This window comes from Arachis ipaensis, chromosome B5 (assembly GCF_059453495.1).
Source record: "Arachis ipaensis isolate K30076 ecotype BB chromosome B5, ASM5945349v1, whole genome shotgun sequence".
NCBI classification, from domain to species: domain Eukaryota; kingdom Viridiplantae; phylum Streptophyta; class Magnoliopsida; order Fabales; family Fabaceae; genus Arachis; species Arachis ipaensis.
Genome location: NC_142440.1, coordinates 99,292,539 through 99,304,629, shown reverse-complemented (window position 1 = coordinate 99,304,629; position 12,091 = coordinate 99,292,539). Strand labels below are relative to the sequence as shown.

At 38.3% G+C, this 12,091-nt stretch overlaps 1 non-coding gene across 1 annotated transcript; it reads left to right on the top strand.

The window, feature by feature from the left end:
• Positions 1-1,902: 1,902 nt before the first annotated feature.
• Positions 1,903-2,010, top strand: LOC148565127 (small nucleolar RNA R71). Its single transcript, XR_015885095.1, has one exon. It is a non-coding gene; the product is annotated as a small nucleolar RNA R71 (small nucleolar RNA).
• Positions 2,011-12,091: the final 10,081 nt, after the last annotated feature.

Below are 12,091 nucleotides of genomic sequence, written 5' to 3'. Positions count from 1 at the left end.
GCGCTGAACGCCAGACAGATGCTCCTCCGGGGTGTGATTTTTCTTCTGCTGTTTTTGATTCCGTTTTCAATTTTTCTATTTATTTTGTGACTCCACATGATCATGAACCTAAGAAAACATGAAAAACAATAAAAATAAGAATTAGATAAACATTGGGTTGCCTCCCAACAAGCGCTTCTTTAATGTCAATAGCTTGACAGTGGGCTCTCATGGAGCCTCACAGATGTGCAAAGCTTTGTTGAGACTCTCCAACACCAAACTTAGAGTTTGGATATGGGAGTTCAACACCAAACTTAGAGTTTGGTTGTGGCCTCCCAACACCAAACTTAGAGTTTGACTGTGGGGGCTCTGGTTGACTCTGCTTTGAGAGAAGCTTTTTCTGCTTCCTCTCCATGGTTGCAGAGGGAGATCCTTGAGTTTTGAATACAAGGGAGTTCTCATTCCATTGAAGGAATATTTCACCTCTGTCAACATCAATCACAGCTCTTGCTGTGGCCAGGAAAGGTCTTCCTAGGATGATGGATTCATCCTCTTCCTTTCCAGTATCCAGGACTATGAAATCAGTAGGTATGTAAAGGCCCTCAACCTTTACTAATACATCTTCTACTTGTCCATAAGCCTGTCTTCTTGAGCTGTCTGCCATCTCTAATGAGATTTTAGCAGCTTGCACCCCATAGATTCCCAGTTTCTCTATTACAGAGAGGGGCATGAGGTTTATTCCTGAACCAAGGTCACACAGAGCCTTAAAGATCATGGTGCCTATGGTACAGGGTATTATGAACTTTCCAGGATCCTGTCTCTTCTGAGGCAATGTCAGTTGATCCAGATCACTTAGTTCATTGACGAACAAGGGGGTTCAACTTCCCAAGTATCAATGCCAAACAATTTGGCATTCAGCTTCATGATTGCACCAAGAAACTTGGCAGTTTGCTCTTCAGTGACATCCTCATTCTCTTCAGAAGAGGAATACTCATCAGAGCTCATGAAGGGCATAAGGAGGGTCAATGGAATCTCTATGGTCTCTAGATAGGCCCCAGAGTCCTTTGGTTCCTCAGAGGGAAGCTCCTTATTGACCACTGGACGTCCCAGGAGGTCTTCCTCCTTGGGATTCATGTCCTCTCCTCTCCTCACAGGTTCGGCCATGTCGCTTATGTCAATGGCCTTGCACTCTCCTTTTGGATTCTCTTCTATATTGCTTGGGAGAGTACTAGGAGGGATTTCAGTGATCCTTTTACTCAGCTGGCCCACTTGTGCTTCCAGATTTCTAATGGAAGACCTTGTTTCATTCATGAAACTTACAGTGGCCTTAGATAGATCAGAGACTAGATTTGCTAAATTAGAAGCATTTTGTTTAGAGTTCTCTGTCTGTTACTGAGTTGATGATGGAAAAGGCTTGCTATTGCTAAACCTGTTTCTTCCACCATTATTAAAGCCTTGTTGAGGCTTTTGATCCTTCCATGAGAAATTTGGATGATTTCTCCATGTTGAGTTATAGGTGTTTCCATAAGGTTCACCTAAGTAATTTACCTCTGCTATTGCAGGGTTCTCAGGATCATAAGCTTCTTCTTCAGAAGAAGCCTCTTGAGTACTGTTGGATGCAGCTTGCATTCCATGCAGACTCTGAGAGATCATATTGACTTGCTGAGTCAATATTTTATTCTGAGCCAATATGACATTCAGAGTATCAACCTCAAGAACTCCCTTCTTCATAGGCGTCCCATTGCTCACAGGATTCCTTTCAGAAGTGTACATGAACTGGTTATTAGCAACCATGTCAATGAGTTCTTGAGCTTCTGCAGGCGTTTTCTTTAGGTGAATGGATCCACCTGCAGAAGTGTCCAGTGACATCTTTGATAGCTCAGATAACCCATCATAGAATATATCCAGGATGGTCCATTTTGAAAGCATGTCAGAAGGACACTTTTTGGTCAACTGTTTGTATCTTTCCCAAGCTTCATAGAGAGATTCACCTTCTTTCTGTCTGAAGGTTTGAACATCAGCTCTAAGCTTGCTCAGCTTTTGAGGAGGAAAGTACTTGGCTAAGAAAGCCATGACCAGCTTATCCCAAGAGTTCAGGCTGTCTTTGGGTTGAGAATCCAACCATAATCTAGCTCTGTCTCTTACAGCAAAAGGGAAAAGCATGAGCCTGTAGACTTCAGGATCTACTCCATTAGTCTTAACAGTATCACATATCTGCGAGAATTCAGTTAAAAACTGAAAAGGATCTTCAGCTGGAAGTCCATGAAACTTGCAGTTCTGCTGCATTAGAGAAACTAATTGAGGTTTCAGCTCAAAGTTGTTTGCTCCAATGGCAGGAATGGAGATGCTTCTTCCATGTAAATTGGAATTAGGTGCAGTAAAGTCACCAAGCATCTTCCTTACATTATTATTATTTTCGGCTGCCATCTCCTCTGCCTGTTCGAAAATTTCTGAAAGGTTATCTCTAGATTGTTGTATTTTAGCTTCTCTTAATTTTCTCTTCAGAGTCCTTTCAGGTTCTGGATCTGCTTCCACAAGAATGTTCTTATCCTTGCTCCTGCTCATATGACAAAAAAGAAGGCACAGAAAAATAATAATAATAATAGAGATCCTTTATACCACAGTATAGGGATCCCTTTGTGAGTGGAAGAAAAGAGGGGGAGACAAAGAATGTGATGTAAAGGAAGAAACACAACTGTACGGATGGAAGAGATGTGAGATGAGATGTTAGGATATGAATGAATAAATAGAATGAGATGGGGGAGGGATAATTTTCGAAAATTATTTTGAAAAAGAGTTAGTGATTTTTGAAAAATGGTTTTTGAAAAAATGTTAGTAATTTTCGAAAATTAAGTTTTAAAAATTAAAAATAAAAATAATTAGTTAATAAAAAAGAAATTTTTGAAAAAGAGGGAAGATATTTTCGAAAATTAGAGAGAGAGAGTTAGTTAGGTAGTTTTGAAAAAGTTAAGAAACAAACAAAAAGTTAGTTAGTTAGTTGAAACAAATTTTGAAAAGATAGGAAGTTAGGAGGTTAGGAAAGATATTTTGAAAAGATATTTTTGAAAAAGATAAGATGAGAAGATATTTTTGAAAAGATATGATAGAAATTAGTTTTTGAAAAAGATTTGATTTTTAAAATCACAATTAATGACTTGATTCATAAGAAATCACAAGATATGATTCTAGAACTTAAAGTTTGAATCTTTCTTAACAAGCAAGTAGCAAACTTCAAATTTTTGAATCAAAACATTAATTGATTATGTTATTTTCGAAAATTTGGTATAAAAATAAGAAAAAGATTTTTGAAAAATATTTTTGGAATTTTCGAAAATAACTAAGAATTTTGAAAAAGATTTGATTTTTGAAAAAGATTTTGAAAAAGATAAGATTTTCAAATTGAAAATTTGATTTGACTCATGAGAAACAATTTGATTTTAAAAATTTTTGAAAAAGTCAATCCAAATTTTCGAATTTGATGAGAGAAAAAGGGAAAGATATTTTTTTTTATTTTTGAAATTTTTATGAAAAACATGAAAAATATGCAATGCATGAAATTTTTAGATCAAAACAATGAATGCATGCAAGAATGCTATGAATGTCAAGATGAACACCAAGAACACTTTGAATGTCATGGTGAACATCAAGAACATATTTTTGAAAAATTTTTTATGCAAAGAAAACATGCAAGACACCAAACTTAGAATTCTTTAATGCTTACGCACTAAGAATTCAAGAATGCATATGATAAACATGAAAAGACACAAAACAAAAAATCATCAAGATCAAACAAGAAGACTTACCAAGAACAACTTGAAGATCATGAAGAACACCATGAATGCATAAAATTTTCGAAAAAATGTAAGATGCATATGCAATTGACACCAAACTTATAACATGACTCAAGACTCAAACAAGAAACACAAAAATATTTTTGATTTTTTTGATTTCTAATTTTTTTGGATTTTTATTTTCGAAAAATATTTAGAAAGAAAGAAAAATAAGGATTCCAAAATTTTTAATATGAATTCCAGGAATCTTGCCATGTTAGTCTAAAGCTTCAGTCCAGGAATTAGACATGGCTCACTAGCTAGCCAAGCTTTCAATGAAAGCTCCAGTCCAAAACACTAGACATGGCCAATGACCAGCCAAGCTTCAGCAGATATGGATACTTTTCATGTATAGAGCAACTAAGTGTGTGAGAATCTCTTCATTTGTGATGGTAAGTTGAAACCCCAGTCCAAAAATTAGACATGGCTTACAGCCAGCCAGGATTCAACAAATCATCATGAAACACTAGAATTCATTCTTAAAAATTCTGAAGAAAAATATATTTTGGAAAACATTTTTATATTATTTTCGAAAACAGATGAGAAAATTTTAGAAATATTTTTGAAAAATTTTTTTGAAAATAAAATAAAAATAAAATTACCTAATCTGAGCAACAAGATGAACGGTCAGTTGTCCAAACACAAACAATCCCCGGCAACGGCGCCAAAAACTTGGTGCATGAAATTGTGATGTCCAGGCTCGAACAATCCCTGGTAATGGCTCCAAAGCTTGGTGCTTTGATCTTAATTCATAATTGTCACAACTTCGATACAACTAACCAGCAAGTGCACTGGGTCGTCCAAGTAATACCTTACGTGAGTAAGGGTCGAATCCCACGGAGATTGTTGGTATGAAGCAAGCTATGGTCACCTTGTAAATCTTAGTCAGGCAGATATAAAGTGATAATGGTGTTTTCGAATATGATATAATAAAATAGAGATAGAGATACTTATGTAAATCATTGGTAGGAATTTCAGATAAGCGAATGGAGATGCTTTTCGTTCCTCTGAACCTCTGCTTTCCTGCTATCTTCATCCAATCTGTCTTACTCCTTTCCATGGCTGGCTTTATGCAAGGGCATCACCGTTGTGAGTGGCTACATCCCCTCCTCTCAGTGAATAATATGCTCACGCACCCTGTCACGGCACGGCTATTCATCTGTCGGTTTCCGATCATGCTGGAATAGGATTCACCCTCCTTTTGCGTCTGTCACTAACGCCCAGCACTCGCGAGTTTGAAGCTCGTCACAGTCATTCAATCATTGAATCCTACTCAGAATACCACAGACAAGGTTTAGACCTTCCGGATTCTCTTGAATGCCGCCATCATTCTAGCTTACGCCACGAAGATTCTGGTTAGGAGATCTAAGAGATACTCATTCTAGCTTATTTCATGTAGAACAGAAGTGTTTGTCAGGCACGCGTTCATAAGGGAGAAGGATGATGAGCGTCACACATAATCATCACCTTCATCACGTTCTTGGGTGCGAATGGATATCTTAGAAGAGAAATAAGAAGAATTGAATAAAAAACAGTAGTACTTTGCATTAATCTTTGAGGGACAGCAGAGCTCCACACCTTAATCTATGGAGTGTAGAAACTCTACTGTATGAAAATACATAAGTGAAGGTCCAGGCATGGCCGAGATGGCCAGCCCCCTAAACGAGATCAATAGTCTCCTAAGATGAACAATGGATTAAAACTGAGACCAAAGATGCCTAATACAATAGTAAGAGGTCCTATTTATAATAAACTAGCTACTAGGGTTTACATGAGTAAGTATTTGATGTATAAATCCCTTCCGGGGCCCACTTGGTGTGTATTTGGGCTGAGCTTAAGTGTTCCACGTGCAGAGGCCATTTGTGGAGTTGAACGCCAGTTTCTATGCCAGTTTGGGCGTTCAACTCTGGTTTTGGATCCTTTTCTGGCGCTGGACGCCAGATTTGGGCAGAAGGCTGGCGTTGAACGCCAGTTTACATCGTCTATTCTTGGCCAAAGTATGGACTATTATATATTGCTGGAAAGCCCTAGATGTCTACTTTCCAACGCAATTGGAAGCGCGCCATTTCGAGTTCTGTAGCTCCAGAAAATCCACTTTGCGTGCAGGGAGGTCAGAATCCAACAGCATCAGCAGTCCTTTTTCAACCTCTGAATCTGATTTTTGCTCAAGTCCCTCAATTTCAGCCAGAAAATACCTGAAATCATAGAAAAACACACAAACTCATAGTAAAGTCCAGAAATGTGAATTTAACATAAAAACTAATGAAAACATCCCTAAAAGTAACTAGATCCTACTAAAAACATACTAAAAACAATGCCAAAAAGCGTATAAATTATCCGCTCATCAGTCGAAAAAGTTGGATGATGCTCTTTGGGCATACAGAACAGCATTCAAAACTCCACTTGGAATGTCCCCATATCAACTAGTGTATGGGAAATCTTGTCATTTACCACTGGAGCTAGAACACAAAGCTCTCTGGGCTCTCAAGATACTAAATTTTGACAGCATTGCTGCTAGTGCAAAGAGGATCTTGCAGCTGCAAGAAATGGAGGAATTTAGATCGCAAGCCTATGAAAATGCCAAGATCTATAAAGAAAAGGCGAAAAGAAGACATGACCTGTACCTTGCACCCAGGAGTTTCGAAAAGGGGCAGCAAGTACTCCTCTACAACTCCAAATTGAGACTGTTCCTAGGAAAACTCAAATCAAGGTGGTCAGGACCTTTTCTGGTCACAAAGGTCTCACCATATGGGCACATAGAAATCATGGATGAAAGATCGGAGAGGAGTTTCACTGTGAACAGACAAAGGCTCAAACACTATATGGGCAACATGGGAGAAAACCCCAAAGTGAAGTATCATCTCAAGTAATGAAGGAATCGTCGAGCTCGCGACGCTAAAAGAGCACTTTATTGGGAGGCAACCCAACCTGAGGTAGTTTCTTTTTCATTATCATTTCAATAAAAATCACAAGTTATTTCCCCTGTATTGCGAGGAGCTAAGTTTGGTGTTCCACACCAAGACAAAACCTAAGAGTGAAAGTGTAGTTTTAAGTTTGGTGTTCCACCAAAGATATTAGTTATAATCACACTACACTCCAATGACAAATTGCTAGCTCCAACCACTCAGGGGGACCACTTGGCAGTAGTTTAGTCTGAAGTTAATGGTTGTTTTGTTAATAACAACATATGAAGATCTCTGCAAGTATGCAATTTGTTGTACTAGGCAAAGAACTAAGTTTGGTGTTCACACACCAAATTAAGTTCAGAAAATTCGCAAGCATACATGCAAGCTAACTATGTCTCAACTGCTTTGGAAACAAGCAACTTCCAATGACTTTGCAGGAACCTTCTGAGGAAATGGTGCACCATCATCCAAGGAAGTGAATGAGCAAAAACTATGGATGAGGACAACAAGGGGACAGCAAGAAACCTTCACCCGAAGGTTGTATTATTACTTAATTCCATATACTTAAAATGCTAAAAATTGGAAGTCAGAAGAAACTTGATTTATAGTTGCTCATTAGTTTAGATGATTAGAGTTTAATGGTTGCTTTATTGCTTTTGTCATATGTGTACTGTCCACGATACCTGCTTCAATTCCATCCTGCTTATTGTGTTGCTTGTCTCCTTTTGAATCAAATAAAAAGAGAATGTGTGTTATCAAAGACCAGAGTAGAGTTCATATTGTAGAGTAAGTTCCTTAGTGTGTGATGTGGTCATAAGTTAGCTAAGTTGATTCACCAACAAGGGTGGGAAGACAACTATCTATCCTGAATCATATGCTTGAAACACACCCCATGAGACTAGCTAAATAACAAGATCCTAATAAGAAAAAGGGGAAAAGAACAATAAGAGTTGAAAAAGAAAGAAAAGTTAATAAAGAATAAGGCTAGGCACCAAGGGTTTGAACTTGAGAGATGTGTCTGTGGTGCTCCTGTACCAAGGATCTGCTTGGATGAATAAGTTCGTATGAGTGCTTCATCACTTGGTAACATGGGTTAACTAACCCGGGATTATCAGCTGAAAGTCCACTATCAAGAGCAACCTTGCTACAAAACATTTAGTAACCTAAAGAGGTGCTGGACACCAAGGTCTCAAGAAAGAAAATAAACAAACCATGTGCCTGTGGTGTGTATGTATGGGGGAAAGAGACTTGAGGGAGTAAGTCCTTAGGGGTGTCTTAACACCTAGCACCTTGAACCAACTGGTTCGGGAGTGCTGGCTGAAAGCTTATCTTAAAGAGTCGCCCCCTCACAGAGCACTTAGCCTAAGAACACAAATAAGCCCTGAAAACAATAAAAGGATCAATGAATAAGAGTCTCATAGGGTGCAATTAAGTGAGTATTCCAGGACATGATAAAGGTCTAAAAGCCAGTGAAGGAATGAACCTAAGTTGCTATGCATGAAACCACCATAAAACCAAGGACATGACTTCCACAATAATGACTCATTTCTCTTGGCATTTCATTCATCATTCACTTGTTCCAGTACTTGCTTAGGGACAAGCAAGCTTTAAGTTTGGTGTTGTGATGCCAGTGCATTTTGGCCAGTTTCACCGACCTTTTCTTTACTGTTTTAGGGTAGTTTCATGCATTTTCTTAGGAAATAAGCAACTTTTGGGTAGAATTTCACTTACATCTTGATTTAAGCATACATTACGCACTTTACATGATTTCATGAGAATTTTGCATGAATTAGATGACAAATTGGATGATGCATATCTCATGATGTGGATTAGAACTTTGATGCACTTTATTGCTTGATTTCAGGACAAAAGAAGCAAGAAAGAGCCACGTTGGCAGCCACGTTAGTCTAACTAACGTGACCACCAACGTGGAATGGGAGCTAGCTTGCAACGTTAATGAGAAAAGTAATCGCCAATAACGCCCTCGAAGCCATCATAGCCCACGTTAAGAGTCACGTTAACTAAGTTAACGTGAACTCTAACGTGGAAGAAAGAAAATGGAGCCAACGTTAGTGACACTAACCTTTGTCACTAACGTTGGACCAAGCTCATATTGGCCACGTTAGCTTCCACGTTAACTTAGTTAACGTGGACTCTAACGTTGGGAAGCAAAAGAGTGGCCAACATTAGTGACACTCACCATTGTCACTAACGTTGGACTAAGCCACCTTGAGCTACGTTACCTCCCACGTTAACTTAGTTAACGTGGAAGCTAACGTAGAGAAAGCAAACAATCGCCAACGTTAGTGACACTCACCTTTGTCACTAACGTTGGAATGAGCCACAATGAGCCACCATGAGCTACGTTAACTCTCACGTTAACTTAGTTAACGTGGAAGCTAACGTTGAGGATAGGATGATGAGCCAACGTTAGTGACACTCACCTTTGTCACTAATGTTAGAGATGGCTATCATTACCACGTTAGAAGCCACGTTAACTTAGTTAACGTGGACTCTAACGTGGGAAGAAGGGGCACCTTGGAACGTTAGTGACAAAGGTAAGTGTCACTAACGTTCTTGAAGGATTGGCAAGCCTACGTTAAGAGCCACGTTAACTAAGTTAACGTGGACTCTAACGTAAGGGGAAGGGAGGACTCTCAACGTTATTGGAAAAGGTGAGCCCCAATAACGTGTGTGAAGGACCAAGAGGCAACGTTAGTGATCACGTTGGTGCCACTAATGTTGAAGTTAACGTGGATCATCCCTGGGTGAGGAACGTTAGTGAAAAAGGTGATTGCCACTAACATTCTCGAACCCACACTCTCACTTAACGTTAACGCCACTAACGTCCTGAGCTAAACACCCTGCCTACTTCACACTTTCTCTCTGCAAGTAAAGCTAAGCCCACTGAAGAGTATAACTGCTTCAAACTCAAGATCCAAAGGCCCATATCCAAGACTTGAAGAACCAACTAGAAGATCAAAAGAGTAGTATATATAGGGGTAGTTTTGAATTAGAAAGAAGCTTTTTGGGGGATTGGAAATTGGGAACTACTCTCTGTATAATTTACTTTCTCTGCACTTCTAGTTCTAGTTTTCATGATGTATTCTCCATCTTTGTTTTCCATTTCCAGAGCTATGAACAACTAAACCCCTTTCATTGGGTTAGGGAGCTCTGTTGTAATTTGATGGATCAATACTAATTTTCATTACTCTTCTTCTATCTTTTCTCTTGATTTTACTAGAAAGCTTTCAATCTTCATCCAATTGGGTAGTTATCTTGGTAAAGAAGCTATTTATACTTGGATCTCTTCTGAACCTTGGAAGGGGAATGAAGAGATCATGCTAGAAATGCTTTCTCATGTTGGACCAAATTGGGTTTGGTTGGGTATGGTGACTATAATCCTACCAACACTTGATTTGGGAATGCATGTGGTATAATCAGTGACCATACTTCATCTCTTCTCATGAGCAATTGACCAAGGAATTGGCTGTTGATCAAGATTTGAGAGATTGAATTACCAAGGAATTGGAATTTGATCACTTAAGATTGCCAAGGAGATCAATGAATGCATTGATTGAGGAAGAGATGAAAATGAACTTCATCCGGAGAATGCAACATCTCCTAAGCCCAATGAATCCCCATTTCTGATCTTACCCATTCTCTTTAATTTCTGCAATTTACTTTCATGAGCATTTTTCCCATTTCCATTTACAATTCTGCAATTTACTTTCCGTCATTTACTTCCAGCTCTTTACTTCCAGCATTTACATTTTTTGCTATTTACTTTCCCGCCATTTAATTTCCTGCAACTCTCAAACCAAATTCTGCTTCGCTCAACTAAAACCCTCTAATTAAAGTTGCTTGACCAATCAATCCCTGTGGGATTCGACCTCACTCTATTGTGAGTTTTTACTTGACGACAATTCGGTATACTTGCCGAAGGAAAATTGTTGAGAGACAAGTTTCCGTGCTATCAGCCATCAATTAAATTGTTAATCCAAAAGATAGTCACACGTAAAACCAATTCAAAAACGAGAGTATTTGACTCCCGAGTCGTCTCCCAAGGAGTGCTTTAGAACAATGAGTGTGCAATTCCGGTTGTAGTGATCAAGGGGTTGCCAATGAAGAAATGAACATATAAAGCAATAAAAGAACATGCAAAATTGTAACGATTGAACTAATGAAGAAATTAAAGAATCGACTATGTAATATAAACAAGTAAAGTGTAAAAGAGATTAACATTGAAGTGTATGAAAGATTGAAAGCATCAAAAAGAGTCTTGGCTTGGAGTGAGCTAAGGGTCCTTTCCTTGTTGGAACCACAACTATGACAATTATGATGGATTAGTCTCACTTGATACACCCTCACATCGGAAAGTAAGTTATGTAACAACCCAATTTTCAATATGTCTAGATCATACCAGAAACTGAACGCTACCAATTTGTCCTCCTAATTATTATCTATTATTTATCATATGAGCCTGATTCGTTGTTAAAAACATAGTTAACTTGCGGGGTATTTTTTTTTTTGGAAACGTTTGGATAAATAGACGGAATCATTCATAATCAATTCACAACTGATAACAGATAAAACAGTTATAAACAACCACACATAAATACATCACAAGCAGTCAACAACATTCAGTGATCTAGCCTTTATTTAAGTATAGACTTTTATTTAGGACACTGCAAGATATAGCTAGATAATAACAATATACATATATACATACAACATCCTAGGCCCTGGCCTGTTCAAGAAGTCCCTAAGCTGGCACCCAGGCTAGTCTAGACTCTATACTCGCCTAGTCCCTCTAGACTACTAAAGCAAGAGAAAATACGTTCTAAGTCTTCAAAACTCGAGTCAGGTCAAATGTCCTCAAAAGGAAGAAGGTCATCTACTATTCCTCTACACGATCATATGTCATCAAAGAGTGTCTCTCTAGTATTTCATCATGTAGCCACATAATAGGAGTCTCGTACATGTACACGTCGGTGCTGGCACATGATTTTTTTAGTGAAAATGTGCCCAGCAAATTCTGAGATGTTGTGGGGCCCAATCTAAACCAACTTTGGTGCCAAAACACTTAAAAAGGACCAAGAATTGAAGAGCAAAGGGGGATTCCATCACTTTACACATAGTTTTTAGTCTTAGTTAATGCTTTTGGTTAGTTTTAGAGAGAGAAGCTCTCACTTCTCTCTAGAATTAGGATTAGGTTTAGGATAATATGCTTAGATCTAGAGTTTAATTCATGCTTTCATTTACTTCTACCTCTCAATTCTTTGTTGTTACATCTTGTTCTTCTATTCTTTTGTTGTAATCTCTTCTATGTTATTTCTATACTTTGTTGTTGATCTACTCTTATTTCTTCTATTT